General features: G+C 33.6%; 1 long non-coding RNA gene across 2 annotated transcripts in view; it reads right to left on the bottom strand.

Annotated features, from left to right (window-relative positions):
• Positions 1 to 7,878: 7,878 nt before the first annotated feature.
• LOC109264174 (uncharacterized) overlaps positions 7,879 to 19,595 on the bottom strand; it is a 113,923-nt gene continuing 102,206 nt past the window's right edge. For both annotated transcript variants that reach the window (XR_002078626.2, XR_008420853.1), the window contains exon 3: positions 7,879 to 7,983. This is a non-coding gene — a long non-coding RNA (uncharacterized LOC109264174). The remainder of the gene's footprint in view (positions 7,984 to 19,595) is intronic.

Genomic DNA, 19,595 nt, shown 5'->3' with positions numbered 1-19,595 from the left:
GCAAAAAGGTAGCTTCAGATTTCAGGATGCTTCTTTCACAAAGAGTGCAAAATATTCTCTATGATAGATAACCCTGAAAAATAATTTGTTTTTTATATTTCTATTTAATATACTCCATATCCTACGAGCTCCTGACACTTTGCTTACAAGTTAACTGTCAACAGTTGACAACATATGTCATTTGGACAAAGATACTATAATTATCACCTTAAAGGAAATACAATTATACTGATCTTTAGCTGTGAAAACCATTTCTTAAACAGACCTCATACTGAGTTCATTGAGTATCAGAAGTGATATTGGAAATGTATCTCTAAAGTAAAAAACTAAGTAGTTTTCAGAAAGTTATTTCTTGTAGTAAGTTACATCAGAGCTCTAAGAAAATGGCCTCAATCACTTTTTTTTTTTTTTTTTTTTTTTGAGAGAGAGACAGACAGAGCATGAGTGGGGGAGGGGCAGAGAGCTAGGAAGACACAGCATCCGAAGCAGGCTCCAGGCTTTGAGCTGCCAGCATGGAGCCCTAAGCGGAGCTCAAACTCAAGAACCATGAGATCATGACCTGAGCCGAAGTCGGAAGCTTAACCAAACCAAGTTCCTCAAATCACTACTTAAAGCAATTTTTTGGTACCTTCAAGATAATTTGATTACAGGAAAATGTTTTTCATGTCATTACTGAATAATTAATTCTAGATTGTCAAGAATGGTTAGACTCCACGTTCAACTAACTCATAAAGTCCATTTCCTTATGTAAAAATCAAAGAGTCTAACCAACAGTTTAATCTAAATTATGATTTTCCCATTGCGATCCCCAAATAGGGGATTAAATTGACGATGTTCATTTAATATTAATGAATATTCGTATTCATTAATGGAACTTGATAATGATTAAATAGTTCTCTTTCTGCCATTCCGGAAAGCAACAAAATACTCCTATTTTTTCCTATTTCTAGTGATCTGATTTATTGTCTTAAATATCAAAAAACCCCAGAAATTTAAAAAATCAAAGAAGTATAAAAGTGAACTATATATTAGGCAGAAAAAAAAAGGGAATATGTGTGTTTACTGTATTTTCTATTTTTCTATTATATATGTAATACATTAACCTTTAGTAGACACTTTTGGATATTTTGGCTTTGCATAGTGACATTATGCCTACTCATGTATTTTTCCAAATTTATGCAGCATCAGCATCATAATGAAGGCGAATGTGTATTTCCTCATTTTTGTGCATTTTTGGACAGCCACTAGAGATGATATGACATAGCCACATAATAATTTTTTCTTCTTCAAGGTACACAGGAGTATTTTTAAGCAGTTAGTCAAAGGTCTTTGTAAAGTTCATTTATCTGTACTCTGAAAGAATTATATAAATCCATTGCTTAAAATCTCTACCCCTCCCTTGTCTGGCAGGAATCCCATGAGCTTCCTTATCATTTTCATAGTTTATGAAGACACATGCCCCTGTTTTACCCCATGTTAAGGAAAAAGGAAGTCACTGTTTTACCATGTTGGCCATGGAAAACACATAAAGGTGTCTGAAGATCTCTCCTTTATCAAATCTTGTCCTGCACTCCTTAAAGTGGTTATTAGTCTGCAGGCAGATGTATCTCCCACCACTCCCAGGCCCCCACAGAGTAACATTGGCCATGGGGCTTCAGGCTGCCTAGGTAGCTGAAGATTTCCATCCTCAGGCAGAGCACTGTACATTACAGTCAGACTCAATATTGCCTGTGGTTTGAACATTTGATAGATTATAAAGAACACACAAAAATATATTATTGACTTCTATTTCTGAAGTGTTATTTTTTTAATATAGGAAATATATTTTAATTTTTTGAGAGGGAGAGAGTGGATGTGGGTGCACATGTGAGCAAGAGAGGGGCAGAGGAAGGAAGAGGGAGAAAGAGAATCTTAAGCAGGCTCTATGCCCAAAGTAGAGCCCCCCAGGGCTGGATCTCACAACCATGAGATCATGACCTGAGGTGAAATCAGGAGTCAGACCCTTAACCAACTGAGCTATCAAGCACCCTTATTTCTGGGCATTTTGAAATTTCTATTTTTTTTCTAGGTATAGCAGATAAAATACAGTCTGCTTCAGAGAAACTGATGTAGCCATGATTTTAGGAGTCATTAAGATGATTCCTAAGATAAAAAGAAATAAAAATATTTCACTCATTTTGCTGATTGATTATCCCCAGTTCCCCAGAATTTTAGTGAGGACAACAAATAACATAATAATGAGGTTTTCTTCAAAAGGCTATTCGTGATTCAAAAAATATAATCTTGTTCATGATTTTCCTATTTTTGCTCTTGTATTTTCCAGAAGAGTTCACAAAATCCGTTGTGAAATTTTTTTCTTTACTCATTTTTCATTTTTAAATAAGAAAATTATTTTCTATAAGTAACATTTTACCACTTTTCCTATGAACATCCACAGTAACATGGTCAAATCTATATTATGGTGCATAGCATTTAAAAACTTAATATATTTTATTTTTTCAGAATAACTTTTACAGAAATAATGAGCAGAAAGTACAGAGAGTTCCCATATACCTCTCCCACTATATTCCTTCACCTAGTTGTTTTTTCACATAGTTATCTTTACATTTTGCATTAGTGTGGTTATCACTAATGACCTTCACATAGTTATTTTGTACATCTTGAATTAGTGTGGTATATTTGTTAAAATTTATGACATGGTATTTATGTTATTATTAACTAAAGTCCATATGTTTACATTAGAGTTTACATTTTGTGTTATTTTCTTTGGGCTATGACAAAAGCATAACGCCATGCATTCATTCTTACAGTATAATACAAAATAGTCTCACTTCCCTGAATATGGACTATCTTTCACCTGCTTATCACTTTTGCTTTCCTCCCAACATTCTGGCAACCAAAGATATTTTCTTATTGTCTCCATAGTTTTACTTTATCCAGAATGTCATGTAGTTGAAATTGTGCAGTATGTAAACTTTTCACAGTGGATTCTTTCACTTAGCAATATCTATGTAATGTTCTTCCATGTGTCTTTGTGGCTTGATGGCTCATATCTTTTCACTGCTGAATAATATTCAAATGAATAAATGTGTTACAGTTTGTTTATCCATTCACCTATTTGTTGCTTACAGTTTGTGGAAGTTATGAATAAAGCTGACATAAACATGCGTCGTGAAGGTTTTGTGTGGACATAACTGTGTAACTCATTTGCCGGAAATTACTAGAAACATCTAGGGATGTGACTGGTATGTCTATATGGTAGGCTAAGTTAAGATTTGTTAAGAAACCACCAGACTATACAGCAAAGTAGCTATTGGATTCCCATCAGCAACAAATGACTCCACATCCATGTCAGCATTTGGTGTTAATCAGATTTTTGTATTTTTTGTCACTCTGGGGACACCACGGCATCTCATTGCTTTAATTTGTAACTCATGATATATGAATTTGAACATCTTTTCATATAGTTGTTTACCTCTATTATATTCACAGGTAAGACGTCTATTCACACGTTTTGCTTGTTTTTTAACTGGATTGCTTTCTTACTGTTACTTATGCACCTCAATTATATAAGCTTATATTCTTAATAACTTGTTTTTGTAAAGATAATTTTCCTAGGTACAGAACATTTAAAATATTGTACTTTAAAGTTCCTTGTTTGAGTGAAATTATAGAAACATTTAAATAAATAAATAATTTTTGAATGGAGGATATCACAATTTCCTGGATATTTTAGATACATATTGTTTATATTTTAAAGATAAATGGGAATTTTTGCCCAACTTTGTACATAAATTTTGCTAAAACAGCTCAAGCACAATCTTTACAGACTATCCAGATAGACTTATTTTTTGACAGGACAAATTAAGCTGCCCATTTAAAGGCTCTGCAGTTTTGTATATCAAAAATTTTGTCTATTAACAGGTATGCTCAGTATTTTAACACAGAGACATGGAACTTAAACTGTTCAAACAGAAATACCTTACATTTTAATAATACCATAAAATTGGGCCCTGAAATCACTTGTAAAATGTTCTGAGTAATTGAAACAGGTCTTACATAATTTAAAATGCTTCTGAATGAGGCAGCAGAGACTACTTAGAAAGATAATTCAACAGTGTATGGGAGCTCAGGGATTATGGAGCAATCCTGATTGGAATTGACTTGTCCTAAAATCTGTATAGAATTAAACGTAGGAGAACAGCAATTTTTTTTGATATTGAAAGGAAACTTATGTCATAAAAATAAAAATAAGCATAGCATGAATATAAGAGAGTTGAAAGAAGACACATTTAAGTACTGATTCCAAACCCTATTAAATGATTTGTGTATTAAATATATGTCAGGGGAAAATATTTATCCAATTTTATGTTTTATTTTAGGTTGTTATACCCAGTGTATTCAGGGTCAATCTAAAGTGATATTATATTTTACAGTAGGAAAAAAAAGTGCATGATATGTTTTAAAGAGATTTTTCTTCTGAAACTAGTTTTATAAACCTGAATTTTTCAGTTTAAAGAAATATAATATAAATCAACATGTTTAAGATAGAGTTTTTGTTCTTTTTCAAATTTTGAATAAAGGTTCAAGATATTTATGAATATTTTTTATTTGAAATCAAGGTGTAAGTTTATGTGTTTGTGTGTTTGGTAAGCCATAATCTTTCAACGGAGAAAAAGAAATATTAACAAATTTCAGGTCCTTTGAAATCTAACAATTTAGGATTTATTTTTTGCTTGTATGTTCCTTTTTTATGGATGTGTTCCCTATATGAAAGCCACTTTGTAAATGTATTAATTTGCATTTTTAAGTAAATATATCACATCAATACTATAGAAATTTTATTTTTTGACAAGGCAATTCCACTTCTAGTAATCTTTCACAGGTATAAAAGAATGTTTGCTTACAGTTTATGAAAGCTGAGTAAGTATAAATGTCTTTTGATAGTGAAATGATTAAATATATTGTGACACTTCTGTATTTTAGAATATTATTTACCTGTTTAAATGTTTTAGACCTATAGTTACTGATCTGGAGAGAAGTAACTTAGACTAAAAAGGGTAACATAAGAAGTACATACAGTATAATTCTCTTTTATAATAAAAGATTGCATAAAATACATTCACATTTATATATTTTTTAATTGTATAAAGATAACACTAGAAATGAATACTTAGAAACTAAGATCATGTCAGGTTTTATTTCTGGGTATTGGATGTTTACTTTGTAGATACTTAAATCCGTTTTGTTTAAATTTCTCCTCCTATAGTTAATTATCAGAAGGCCAAAATGTATGCATTTCAAAGAATCACATAGGGATCCTTTTTAAGTCTAGCCCAAGAATCATCTATTTTTTTTTGCTGTAACACAGCAATCAGATAATCACTGCTTTGAAAGACCAAATTCCTTATGGGGATAGATTTAAGATAAATATGGCTAAAGTCTTACATATTTGTACCAGTGGTCCCATTTGTCTCTTCTGAGTTGCAGGACACTTACTTGCTTTCAAATATAATTCTTTGAAATATCTAAAGAGAGCAGAAATCCTCCATCTCTTTCCTGTTCATTCAGATGCTGCCGGCCCCCTCTCAGCCCTCCTCACCCAAAGCACACACACACTGCCTACCCGTTTGCGGGTAGGACATCTGCAGTTTCTGTATTCATTTATCTTTAAATGTGGTTTGAGTCCTACTCTAGGCTAGTTACTCCACTATCCAGCTTTCAAATCTTCCTTAATGTGTCTCAGTGAAAACCGAGAACTCCCTTCCAGATACGGTCTGTCTAGATCAGCCAGAGCTATCGTCATGATTTCTCTCCAGCTATTCTTACTGTTACCAAGGGAACTGTAACCATAAAATTGCTAGATTATCATAATTTTACATCAGCTAACACTTCTGTGTTTGCTCTAAATGATGATCATAAGCTATGCCTTTTCCTGTCCTGCATTATAAAGCTCAGTTTAAACATTAATTTGGAGCTTTACAGTTGTTCCTACCTAATATGGACTTGGTAGATGTAATGTAGTCTTGTTGAACCCTTAGGAATTCTGATTTGGAATCATCCTCACATTCTCATTTTCATGGGAAATTTTATTAACAGTTTATTGTGTTTCATCTTTAATCAAGTAATTTACAAAAATGTTCAAAAACACAGGTCCTAAAATATAACCCAGGTTTTTTTTTAATAATCCACATGAACTCAATTAGCTATAGTTGATTTATATTTTAGGTAGGCTCTTTTGTTTCCAAGAAACAAACTTCAGTCATAATAAATGATATGTGTGTGATTTTATTTAAAACATGTGTAGAATGGTATACAGGGCTAAGCTGTGGTAGCCACTAGCCACAAGTAAATATTATGTACTTCAAATACGACTAGTCTGAGTTGAGGTATGCTATAATACACATTAGTTTGGGGAAGAAAAGGAATATAAAACATCTCAATCAGTAAGTTTTATGTTGCTTACATATTGGTATGATAATGTTTTGGAAAAACACATTACATAAAATATATGAAAATAAATTCTACTTGTTCCATTTATTTAATGTGGCTCTTAGAAAAATTAAATTATTTATGTGACCTGTATTGTATTCAGTTCAAAACTTCCTTTAAGGGATAACATTTTCAAAGTCCATAGACCATACATACAAGTCACAAGTCCTGGAAGATTTAAGGCCATTCTAAGCCAATAAGTAACTGCAGCAGTTAATAAATCTTTCCAATAATGTTCCACTATTAATATGACTGCTTACTGCTATCTGTCTGCTTCTTTTTGTCATGCTTATGCTATAAACTGTCTCCTTCATCTTCAAAGTTTTCCTTTCTCTTTTGGTTTCTATATTCACCTAGCATTCTTTTATTATATTTTCATGCATAAAGAAAATCATAATCTTTATTTATACCTTAACATATAAACCCATTGCCAGTTCTGAAATACTTAAAAATTTTCCATTTCATGTATCCAGAAATGAAACTTGAAACTGACTGATACAGTAATACTTTCTAACCAGGGGCACATCAAAAGTTCCTGACCACTCAATAAATTACGAGTTCATGAGAAATGTGGTAACCTCATCATTTGAATTAACTAAGGCTAATGATATTTCAATCATATTTTTACAAAGAACTTCCAAAATTTAGATGTAGTACACTTATATACACTGTTTTATCCCAATATGCCACTATATTAAATCTCAAATCTTTATACATACATACATACACACTGCTGATATGCATGATTTAATCAACAAAACGATTAAATCAGAACACTGTGGTTTAAAAATGTACTCTATCCTAGTTTCTGTGAATCAGGAACGCAGGTGTGACTTAGTTTGGTGCCTCTGAATCAGAGTTTCATGAGACTCTAGTCAAGCTTTTAGCCAGAGCTACAGCTTCATCTGAAATCTTAACAGGGGACATTAACTGAGTTCAAGTCTAAGGCTCAACTGAGGTTAATTCTGAAATCATCTACATAATTATTGGTAGAATTCAGTTCGGGATGTGGTACTAAGGGCCTCAGTTCATCACTACTGGCCAGTGGGCTCTCTCTATTCCACACAACACAGGGTTTTCCATAGAGCAACTTATATATAGCATGACAGACGTTTTCCCTAGAAGCAGAAGAGAAAGCTTGCAAGTTAAGCCACACTCTTTTGATAACCTAGTATTGTAAGTGATATTTCATTACTTTTACTGTATTCTAAATCAATGGAAACTCCAGTCTGTTTTTTTTTTTTTATTAAGCCATTCCTCTGCTTAAATACAATGAGTTTTCATCATATTTAAATGAAAATGATTCTTTAAACTGGTTAAAGTCCTAAGGTCACCTAACCCCTACATGGGCACATCAACCTTCTTTTGGTCATCTGAGAATGCCAGTTTTCTTTTCTTTTTTTTTCTTGTTCTTGCTTTCTGATATTTCCAATTGTTCTTCTCTTTTCCTAAGATAATCTGTACCTCTGTCTTTGAATATCTGGATCCTTCCTGTCCCCCAAACAATAGATAAAATATTAGCTTCTCAGAGAGTCTTTCCTCTTTGCCTCATCTAGGATAGCTAACAAGCCACTATGTATTGTATCATTATTTTAATTCTCCATAGAGTGCTCACTACCACAGAATGTTTTTCTTCTCTACTTTATACTTGATTATTTGATGACCTATCTAATGGCCTACAAAGGGACTTCAAAGGATGTCAGGAATGATCTGTTTAATGAGATCCAGGCTCCCAAACCTAGAAATTCGATTATTACATAAAAGTCACTTAATTTTCAATAAAACTTGAGAAACATTCACAAAATATTGAGTAAGAAGCATTCTGTGAACCAAAGGAAAATATGTGAACCTAAAGAGAGGAAAAATGACAAATTAACAGGGAAAAGGACAAAAAATGGCTTTTTTTTTTCTGTAATCAAAGAAAATGATTTCTTTGGTTCATGGTTTCCTTCCATTTCTTTTCAATTTCTGCTCCTGATTGATCTTCCAGGAACAACAGCAGCAGGCAGAGGCCGCAGTGGTCTTCAGCAACATCAGCCCACTGGTTTCCTCCTCGACAGCACCAGTGCTATTCCAACCCAACCAGTGAGAGTGAGAGTGGCTGACTGTCCAGAATCTGAGGGACACATGCAAGTCATGTGTTTGAGCCAAGGCACGTACGGAGCTCCTCCTGCCTTCTACTCTTTCATAATCCCCTTTCTCCTTTGGCTCCACCAACAGTTTCTTCCAACACTTTTATGTAGCCAATTTCCCATAACAAATAAAGCTGAAATCTTTAAACAATGGGGATTTTTAATGGAAATTTAGAACAAATGTGCTAAAAACAATGACCACTGATATAATGGAAGAAAATACTACTGAACTGAAGAAAAGTCAGTGAATGAAGCTTGAAAAGGCTTGCTATGTGCCATATTGAAGGTGAGGATATGTGATTGGAGGAGTTCCATCCAGAAAACCTGGTCTGGCTGATAGATAATCTACATTTTCTTTTCTTGTTTTTTAAGATTTTATTTTTTTAAGTAATCTTTATACCCAATGTGGAGCTCAAACTTACAACCCCGCAATCAGGACTCACAGGCTCTACAGACTGAGCCAGCCAAGTGCCCCTACATTTTGTCTTCAGTACACCAATTTATTCATCCCCAAATACTCCTTGATCTATTATTATTTGTAAATAAATAAACATAAATATTTCAGCAATGACAAAATTAACATATTTATTGCTCTTACAGGTCTTAAATTTAATGAAGAAAATTAACTATTTATAGACACAAATCAGAAAGACTGAGTGCCTTTTCTTTCTACTCTCATAACAAAAAAAATCCCAGAAGTATTAGTTTAAGAATTTGAAGATGATTAAAAGATTAAGAGGTAAAGTAAGAGTCCTAATAATGATATACTAACATTTTTGTCATTCACTGGGAAACATCTTTCAGGTTAACAACTTAAATCCTCCTGGATTTACTTTGCATTTAAATATAAACACACACACACACACACACACACACACACACAACTCACACAAATAGTTAAGCAAGGAGTACTGTTTGACAAATAAGAAATGAAATTAAAATTTGTTTCTTGTAATCCAAAAGTATTCATATTAACAAGTTGATTACTTGCATTAATACAGTAGCTACTGAAAGAGGATGTTGATGAGCAATAATTTGTTAACAACACAGGAGATTAGAGGCACGTTGTACTCAGGAATAAAAAGTACCAAGTGCCTTATAATAGCAATATATGTAACTGACTTCCTAGTAAACATATTCAGAACTTGAGGAATTTGAGAGTTGAATTAATGGCCACTCCATGCCAGGCATAGTTCCAAGGATTTTTTTCATACATACTAACTTATGAATAGGATCAGCAACAAAATATGTGGAATCCACTGTCAAACGGAAATGCAAGTCTCTTTGTTTAAACATGTTAAGAAATAAGAGAGCGACAATAGAGCTGAAAGAGACCCTTCTGAAGAGATACTCGGATCTGTCCCTGATCACATAGCCACTAAGTGGAAGAGGTGAGATTCCAACGCAAGTAATTTCTGACTGGAACTCGTGCTTACCTTTGTTAGGCTATAATGCTTCTTCATCCCACCATACCATAGAAGATCTAAGTAAAAAGGAGGTAACTTTTTCTGATACATAATTATCAGAAAATTTCTTGACCTAGAACAAATATCTAAGTCATTCCCATTCTATAAACATATATTTAATATAAGATTACAACTTAATGCCATCAGTTTCAACCAATTCATAAAACAGTTTTACATATTCTCTTCCAAAGCACAGTGCTTCAGGTTAATATATTCTAACTCAAGTAAATAGCTTTTTCCCTTTAAGTCTAGGTGAGAAGTAATAGTTAAGCTCACAGTGCATTTTCAGTGGAAATAGTAGAATCCATTACCCTAAACAATTTATATTAAACGAGTCACTCAATGAAAGCTAATAATTTCACAGTAGAAAACATATACGTGCTTTTTCTGCTAATAATATATCCTGATATTATTATATAATATATTAAGTAAGCACTTTTGTTTTTATGAAAGATTAATTTCCTTTCTTTTATCACTTAAATGTTTTGGAATGCATTTATCACATATATGTAAAAAAATTTCAGTTTTAATGAGATCAGCATAGTATGATTATATTAATTACTGAGCATAATAAAATTTTGTGTATAGGAAATATTCTAGTTCCAATAAATTTTATTTTGTATTTGATTGATAAATAATGATAATTTGTTATTGTTTATTATATGAACTTCCCATTATCAGAAGCTATTATAATTACTACCAACTTACTGGAATTGATTTTTTTAATTAAAAAAAGTAGTTTTGTCACTTTTCTTTAAGAACAATGCAAGAAAGAAAAGAGACAGTGACAGGTAGACATAGAGATAGATACAGAGATGAGAGAGAGAGAGGTGATGTGAAATGTGCCTATTTTTTTCAAAGATATATTACCTAACTAGATTGGCCATAATAAAGAGGAGTACTATGGATTCTTTTTATTTTTAAGGGAGGAAAACTTAACAGATCTAATAGTTAAAGCTACTAAGAATCAAGTATTCTTGAAGGTTCTTTAACTATGCTATTTTGTACATTACCTCGAAAAAAGTCTAGTCAGTCATGTGTTTCACTGAGTAACATAGTCAATCCAGTCAAATGTGTATAAATGTACATCACTGACAATAGGGTCTGAAGCAGAATTTTATCACAAAGTGATTTTTCATAAACTGTAACACACTAACATGTTGCCTTTCTGGTTTAACCTGAGATTTAATTTTACTTTTTATTTATTAAAAACAAATTAACGTTTGTTCATTTTTGAGAGACGGAGCCCAAGTGGGGGAGGGGCAGAGAGAGAGGGAGACCCAGAATCTGAAGCAGGTTCCAGGTTCTGAGCTGTCAGCACAGAGCCCCAAGCGGGGCTCAAGCCCACGAACCTGATATCATGCCCTGAGCGGATGTCAGCCACTTTACCGACTGAACCTCCCAGGTGCCCCAACCTGAGATTTATTTTTAAAGGTAACAGGCAGTAGCATTATTAGTCTAATATTTATATGATCTAATGGGGGGGGAGCTATTTGTTGATTTTATTGACAAATTGTTAATTTCTTCAAATCCCTTTAATCCATTAATTGCATCTCTTCAATTTTACTGCATTAAGTTTAGTATTTACAGGTTATATTATTAGCCTTTTTTTTTCAGGAAGTAACTCTAATTATATTTTACTGTAAAACCAGAATGATTAAAGAACACAAAATTTACTTTTAATAACTTCTTAAAACTTTCTTTAATCTTCTATAAATGATTTGTTAATATTCCTTTAAAACTCAACAGTTTAACATATGAGCAGTGTGAGATATTTTATTCCAAATAAAGATTGTAGTTTTAAGGTGTTAGATTATTTTAATAACTTCCTGAAAAAAGTAAATAAATTAACAGAATCTATATACTTCAAATAGATTTTAAATAGAAAATACTAAAACATCACCACTGGTTAGTTTCAGAAATTTCTTATATGTAAAAAAGAGCCCTGGTATTGTGAATCTCAATGGGTTTTCAGAATCTTTTGCGGCTATACTAAATTCTTACTCAGACACTGCATTTCTCCAACTATCTTAAATAGGCATTTTAAAAAAAATTCAATAGAGGTTAGGGCTAACTCTTGGAACTCCATTATACTTTATTAAGTTATATTTGGAGAAACTCAAAATTATTCTTTAAGTTAAATTTTGGTACATTATTATTGTTCTCAATTCTTTGTCTCCAACATCATTTTTACATGAAACACAATTATCATTACCATCCATTGAGTTATAGCAATATATCGTTCCCCAATATCCCTGGCATATATCTTTAATGTTCATCAGGATTAACTCTCTGAACAAGGATTATAGAATTATTTTTTTGAGACCTTGAGCTGACTTTCTCTCTTGGCTTTTAGTAAACAGTAATTCACTCAAAATTCCCTAACTAATGAAATATCATTTTATAGCGGAGGGTGAGTGCAAGTCTTCTAGGAATTACCAGTATCTATGCCACTGATGTTGAATATTTCTATCCTCTTCAATGACATCTTATACCCTGCCTCCCACCACAGCAGTTCGCAACAAACTGGTTATACAGTTATATAACAGCCAGATACTAAATCAAAGACACTGAAGAATATTTTGAAACCACATTTTCATGAGACTTTTCAAACTCTATTATGATTTACAGAATGATACTTTGGAATCAGAATGATTCCCTGAGAGGAATACCCAAAGTGGGTGCTATATGACCATGGTATCCGAGATGTCACTAAAACATGTCATTTATTGCCCATATATTAATTTTCAATTTCTGCATAACAAAATTAACAGAAATCAAGTGGGCTAAAACAATACTCTTTTATTTTGTTACAGTTCTTTTAAAATTTTATTTTAGAAATAAGAAAACATATTCTGCAACCTATAAATGATAAACCTAATAAAACTCTGAGACAGGTTATTAAATAGACATTTATAAACATTGCAAAACATTACATTATAAACATTTACAAAAAAAAAAAAAAGATCCTTACTAAAAGTCACTATAAAATTCTCCAGAATCTAACAGTTCTTTAGATCAGAATTCTGGCAAGCTTAGCTGAGTACTTTGCTTAGGATCTCACAGGGTTAAAGTCAAGATGTCACCAGGATGGCCTCTATTCTGAGATCTCAGAGCAAGAATTTTATTTATCAGTCATATCTCAATAAAGCTGAAAAAATAAGAGTCCTAACAGATGTTTCCAGGTTGGGTTTCAAAATTGCTCAGGACTCATGACTCCTTTTTTCTTTCAGTTTTCTCCAATTTTGAATGGGAATTTCCCATGCCTGTTCCAACATTGTATTTTTCAAGTTAATGACTTGTTTTCTAGATTCACAGGTCAAGGGATATGGAGGACTTGGGCCTCAGGATGGATTATATCCAGAACTTTATCTAAACCTGAATTAATTTGTTTAGATAATGAAATTTGGGACTTTGAAGCGGATGAGATTTAGATGAGGTTGGTACCTTGAGTTGATGGTGTAATGGGTTGAGCCTTCTGAGGAATATTGGGGGTGGGTTGAAGTTACTTTGTATGAATATTGGGGATGGATGTGAATCTTTGAGGGCCAGAAGGTATATTGCTATAGGTTGAATGTCACCCACCCACAAAACACGTCCATGTTTTAATATCTGGAAACTGAATATATTAGCTTATATGGAAAAAAGGACAATGGAAATTTGATTGTTAAAGGTTTTCTGATGGGAAGGTCATCCTGGCTAATCGAAACGCGCCCAATGTTATCACAGAAATCCTTAAATAAGGGTGGCAGGAGCATCAGAGTCAGAGAGAAGGTGGTTTGATCTCAGAGGCAGAGGTCAAAGGATCTTTCCTTTCCTTCAAGTTTCCAATAACGTGCATCTAACTTCCTTCCGACCCCTCAACATCAATGTCTTTAGTGCCCTATTTCTAGTAACCATTTGTTCAAGGAAATATAATCTTGTTATCATGCTCCTGGGTGGCTCAGTCGGTTCAGTGTCTGACTTCGGCTCAGGTCATGATCTCACGGCTCTTTTCGTGAGTTCGAGCCATACACAGAGCTATATAGGCTGACAGCTCAGAGCCTGGACCCTGCTTTGACTTTTTGTCTCCCTCTTCTGCCACTTCCGCCCACTCACACTCTGTCTCTCACTCTGTCTCTCTCAAAACTAAATAAACTTTAAAAAATAAATATTTTTTCCAGTCTCTCCATGCTGACCATTTCCCCAAAAAACTTTCATATTTAAGGAACTCATTAATGCAGTACCCATTTCCAGGTATGAAAATTGTATTAATTTTCTACTGGTGTGCAACAAATTCCCATAAATTTAGCAGCCTGCAACAACACTTCTGTAAGTCGTAAGTTCGGTAGTTAGCTGGGTTTTCTGTTTTCCAGTTATAGAAGGCTAAAGTCAAATTATGGAGTGGGCTAGGTTTATATATGGATGGTCTGGGGAAGAATCTTCTTCAGAGCATAATATGATTATTGGAACAATTCAGTTGCTTGTGGTTATAGGTCTGAAATACCATTTCTTTGATGTTTGTCATTTGGGGTCTCTTCTTTGCATCTATAAGCTGCCTATCTTTGTTCTTGTGAGTCCACCCCTCTCTTCAAACCAGCAGAGTGCACTGAATCTTACACACTTAGAACATCTCTGATTTCTGTCACCAGCTAGAGAAAACTCTGCTTCTAAAAGAATTGAGTAATTACATTAGGCTCACTGAGAAAATCTATCTTTTGCCATATAATACAATATAAGCACAGGAATAATACAGCAGGGCAAAGGTCATGAGGGCCATCTTATTTTCTACCTGCCACATCACTAGTTTTTGATTTTATTATTTGTACTGCGACCACCTCTTGGAAAAGCATAAATTTTACTAAATGTAAAATTTTATGACAATTAATCTTGATGCCTACCTGATAAGATGACTGCAGGATTAACTTCATTAGCAATTGGTTCTCATTCACCAATCTTCAGTTTCTCTAATATTTCAGTATTACACACTACATACTAACAATTCTCTACCCCAATGACCCAGCCCTCCCACAAAAGTATGTATAAGAAGTAGCCTTTTAAATTGGAATGTAGGCTACAGCAAATATTTTAAAAAGAAATTCATATGTCTGCACAAAAACCTATCCACAGATGTTTATTGCAGTTTTATCCATAACTGGCAAAACTTAGAAGTAACCAAAATGTCCTTCAGTAGGTGAATGGATCAATAAACTGTGCAACATCCAAACAGTGGGATATTATTCAGCACTGAAAATAAATGAGTTATCAAGTCATAAAAAGACAGGGATTAACTTCAAATACATATTAATAAGTAAAAGAAGGCAATCTGAGAAGGCTACATATTGTATCATTCCAACTGTATGACATTCTGGGAAAGGCAAACCTATGGAGACTGGAAAGATCAGTGGTTGTTGGAGGTGGGTGAGGGAGGTAAAGAAGCGGAGCACAGAGGATTTTTAGGGCAGTGAAAACACTCTGCATGGTATTATAATGATGGACACATGCCATCATACATTTGTCCAGAACCACAGAATATATAGCTCAAGGAGTGAACAGTAATGTAAATTAAGAGCTTTGGGTGATTATGATGTATCAGTGTAGGTTCATCAGTCTTAAATGTACCATTCTGGGGGGGGGGGATGTACATAATGGGGGAGGCTATGTATGTGTAGGGGCAGAGGGGTTATAGGAAATCTCTATACCTTCCTTTCTTTCAATTATGCTGTGAACTTAAAACTGCCCCCCAAAATTAAGTCTAAAACAGCAACAACAAATAAGGGGGGATTCATGACCTGCCTCTGCCTTGTCCTGATATCAAGAATCTTCTTAAACTAACTGATATAATTTAGATGTACTATTAATTCACACAAACATAACTGTATTGTATAAAGAAAATATTGATTTGTTGTGTGAGTGTTCCAGCAACAGTATGTAGAAGTATCAGATTCTAGTCATGGTAAGGATCAACTACATCGTCCACAGAATTCCTAAAATCTGGTCAAATACCATGTTCAAGATCACCTCAAAAGGCCTCGAGGGGACTGACAACATCATGTGTGGGATCCGTTGTCTTACAAGACAGTGTCTGAATTCTAAATTCTCATTTTATGTGTTGTGTAACATTGTGCAATGATCTCATTGAAGAGAGGCTTATTTGTAAAACTAAAGGTTAATCGTGGAATTGCTGTCAAAATATGCAATACACTTTAATAATCTTCTTCCTCCTTTATAATTCATTTCAAACATGTATGATTGATTTACCATTTAAGAAACTGAGAACTCTGGCAGGGAATGAAACAACTATGCCATGATTGATACTTGCTTTGTATTGTGTTTCTGTCTCCTATTCTGATTCATGATTCTGGTTAATTAATGTTATAATATTGGCTTTTTCAAGTGACTGAAGTGAAAGGAAATCTTTCCTATGAGGAAATTCTGTAATACGCTCAGATCATCTGATGTCACCCTAAAAAACTGTGAAATGTCTTTTCACTTCCGGTGTCAGAGAATAGCGTTAGAATTAACTTCTAATTCAAACACACACACACACACACACACACACACACACACACACACACCCCTCCTTATAAGATTAAATTTAAAAAGATAAAATAATATGCTCAGGAAAAGCATAAAATCAATATTATTACGATCTGAATTAGAGTGGATTAAGGGACCAAGAAATTGCTTATCACTTGTTTTCTGCACAGGAAAGAATAAGATGAAATATATTTCACAACACCACTATCACAAAGATTTTCAGCCTATAAGAAAACAGAAAGTCTCAACTTCCCAGAAGTAATCTGAAATGGGACACACTTTTCAAAATATCACATGGAAGTGTTGGAAATTGTGAAAGTAGTGGAAATTGATAGGGTCTAGTCTCCTGTGAAATTGAGCAATGCATATTCCTTAGCTTACAAAGAAGAATAAAATAGATCAGTATCAGTCAAAACCTAAAGTCTGCAGTGCTATCAGCCTAGAAGAATAAACAAAATATATTATGCTGTTGCTATGGGAACAAATTCCTCTTGGGTGTAAGAGAAATTTCTTTTAACAAAAATTCAACTTGAACCACTAATATAGGAACAATTGTAATCTTCAAAGGGAAGGAGAATTAGTAGATATAGGTATTCATTGAAGCAATTTCTTTTCAGTTTGGATTTTATAAGTGTTGCGACTTAAAGCCTTGAGACTTCCCAATTACGGTCAAGAAACTGAGCCACCTTGGGCAGTTAGTAGATAATGTTCTTATATAAAAGAGAAATGTCAAATTCAGAATACTTATTAGGTAAGTCATTCATGAAAACTGCTCTTTAGAAACCACATTTACACTCTCACTTATCACTAAGATAATAACATTACTCCAAATGCTCTTTATTAGAATTTCTTTCTTCAAAACACAAAATTAAAAGAATGGAAGTGCAGGTCACTAAATGTGAGATAATATTTGAAAAACACTGATTTATAACTGATAAAAGGCTAATATTATATATATATATATATATATATATATATATATATATATATATACAAGATTGTGTAAATCAAGAAAGACAACCTGACTGAAAAATGGGCAAAAGATGCTTAGCCAAAAATATATGTAAAAAGGTGCTCAACTATATTAACAATCATGTAAATGCATGTTCAGAAAGAGGAATGAGACATAGCTACGCACTCACTTAAATAGTTCTAAGGGAAATACTGGCAAAGCTAAGTGCTACTGAAGATATGGATCTATAGGAACTCTCAAACATTGTCAATGGGAGTCAAAATCTTCCAGTTGATAAAATTCTTAGAAATATTATGGCTAAATTGAACATGTTTATACCCAATGGGAATGTGTGTACACATTCATCAAAATATGAATGAGAATTTCTATCAAAATATTATTTTTTTAACATTTATTTATTTTTGAGAGAGAGATAGAGAGAGCGTGAGCAGGGGAAGGGTAGAGAGAGAGGGAGACACAGAGTCAGAAGCAGGCTCCAGCCTCTGAGCTGTCAGAACAGAGCCTGACGCGGGGCTTGAACCCACGAACTGTGTGACCATGACCTGAGCTGAAGTCGGATGCTCAACTGACTGAACCATCCAGGTGCCCCCCTATCCAAATACTATTAATAATTATCAGAAATGGAAAACAACCCAAATGTTCATCAAGAATAGAATGGATAAATAGTGGTAATTGTACTGTAGGATACTGTACATCAAAGTAAATCAGCTAACTAGAGATGTAAACAACATAAATAAATAACATAATACTTAATCAATGAAGCCAGATTCAAAAGAATATACATTATACAATTCCTTCATATACAGTTTTAAGTCATGAAAAATGTATTATGAAATTAGAAGACAGTACAAGGTTACCTTTGAAAAAACAGGGTGGTGTTGGGAGGAGACAAGAGGGAGGCTTCTGCAGTGCAGGGAATATTCTGATCCATGATCTGGATGAAGTTTGTAAAGGGTTTTCTTACAATAATATGTTTAGAGGTATGCTTATGATATCAGCATTTCTCTGTATGTGGGTTTTCAAGTTTTAAAATATTAATTGCAAATTAATTCAAAGCATCTTAAAAGAACACATATGGTCACTTCGTTCATTTCTCTCCTTTCAGGAAAGACTACAACCAATTGATCTCAAGAAAATAATATTCCATGGCTATTGCATACCCTGCAAGGAAAGGAATGCACATCAGAAATTTCCTTTGAATATTATCTACAATGGTCACAGTGAAATAGTAAGTAGCCTCTAAGTCAAAAATACTTGAATGGTGTTCTGACCTTCATTTTTCTTCTTGGATTAACCTATGCATGGCACCAGAAGAGACAAATATTAAATATCTGTTTATATCAGCCTTGCATGTGCTGGCTAGTCTATCAAAATTTAGTGACTTCTGGGATACTGCTGGCAGTTTTATATTTTGAGATACTGTATTATATGACAGTTGAAAACAAGGTGGGGGGGGGGGCGGTTATTCAGATAGGGAGACTAAGCTTCAAGCCCTGGTTCAGCCCTAACAGTTGTTTGACCTTGGCCAGGTGGCTTTACCACCAAATTCCTGATGTTTTTATTGGGAAAGAAGTCATTGTACAAGTACTAATATTGTATGGTGCTGAATGATCAGTGCAACAATACAAATAAAACACATATCAATCTCAAGATTCATGGCACCCTGAAAATGCTCAATAAATATAATTACATTAAATTATAATAAAAATGTATCATTTATAATAAGAAAAGCATTAAGTATCAGTGGAAATCTACTTATCTCACAATTGTAATATGCTATATGTAATTAGTTTCTACTTCTCTTTTGACTAGCTCAAATATTTTAGGTTCCAATTTCTTTGCTTTGTTGTTGTTGTTGTTGTTGTTGATGATGTTGTTTTGAAGATTCCATCATATTAATTTTTTCCCGTTAAAACACATTGAATTGCAGCTGAAACCTGAGTGACTCAGTAATCAGTACCAAACATGGTGGCAAACAGCCAGACCTCAAGGATAACATTTTAGGATTAGGGC

The sequence above is a fragment of the Panthera pardus genome, unplaced genomic scaffold (assembly GCF_024362965.1).
Source record: "Panthera pardus isolate Hobbes unplaced genomic scaffold, ASM2436296v1 HiC_scaffold_1, whole genome shotgun sequence".
Taxonomy (NCBI): domain Eukaryota; kingdom Metazoa; phylum Chordata; class Mammalia; order Carnivora; family Felidae; genus Panthera; species Panthera pardus.
This window is presented reverse-complemented; position numbering and strand designations above follow the sequence as displayed.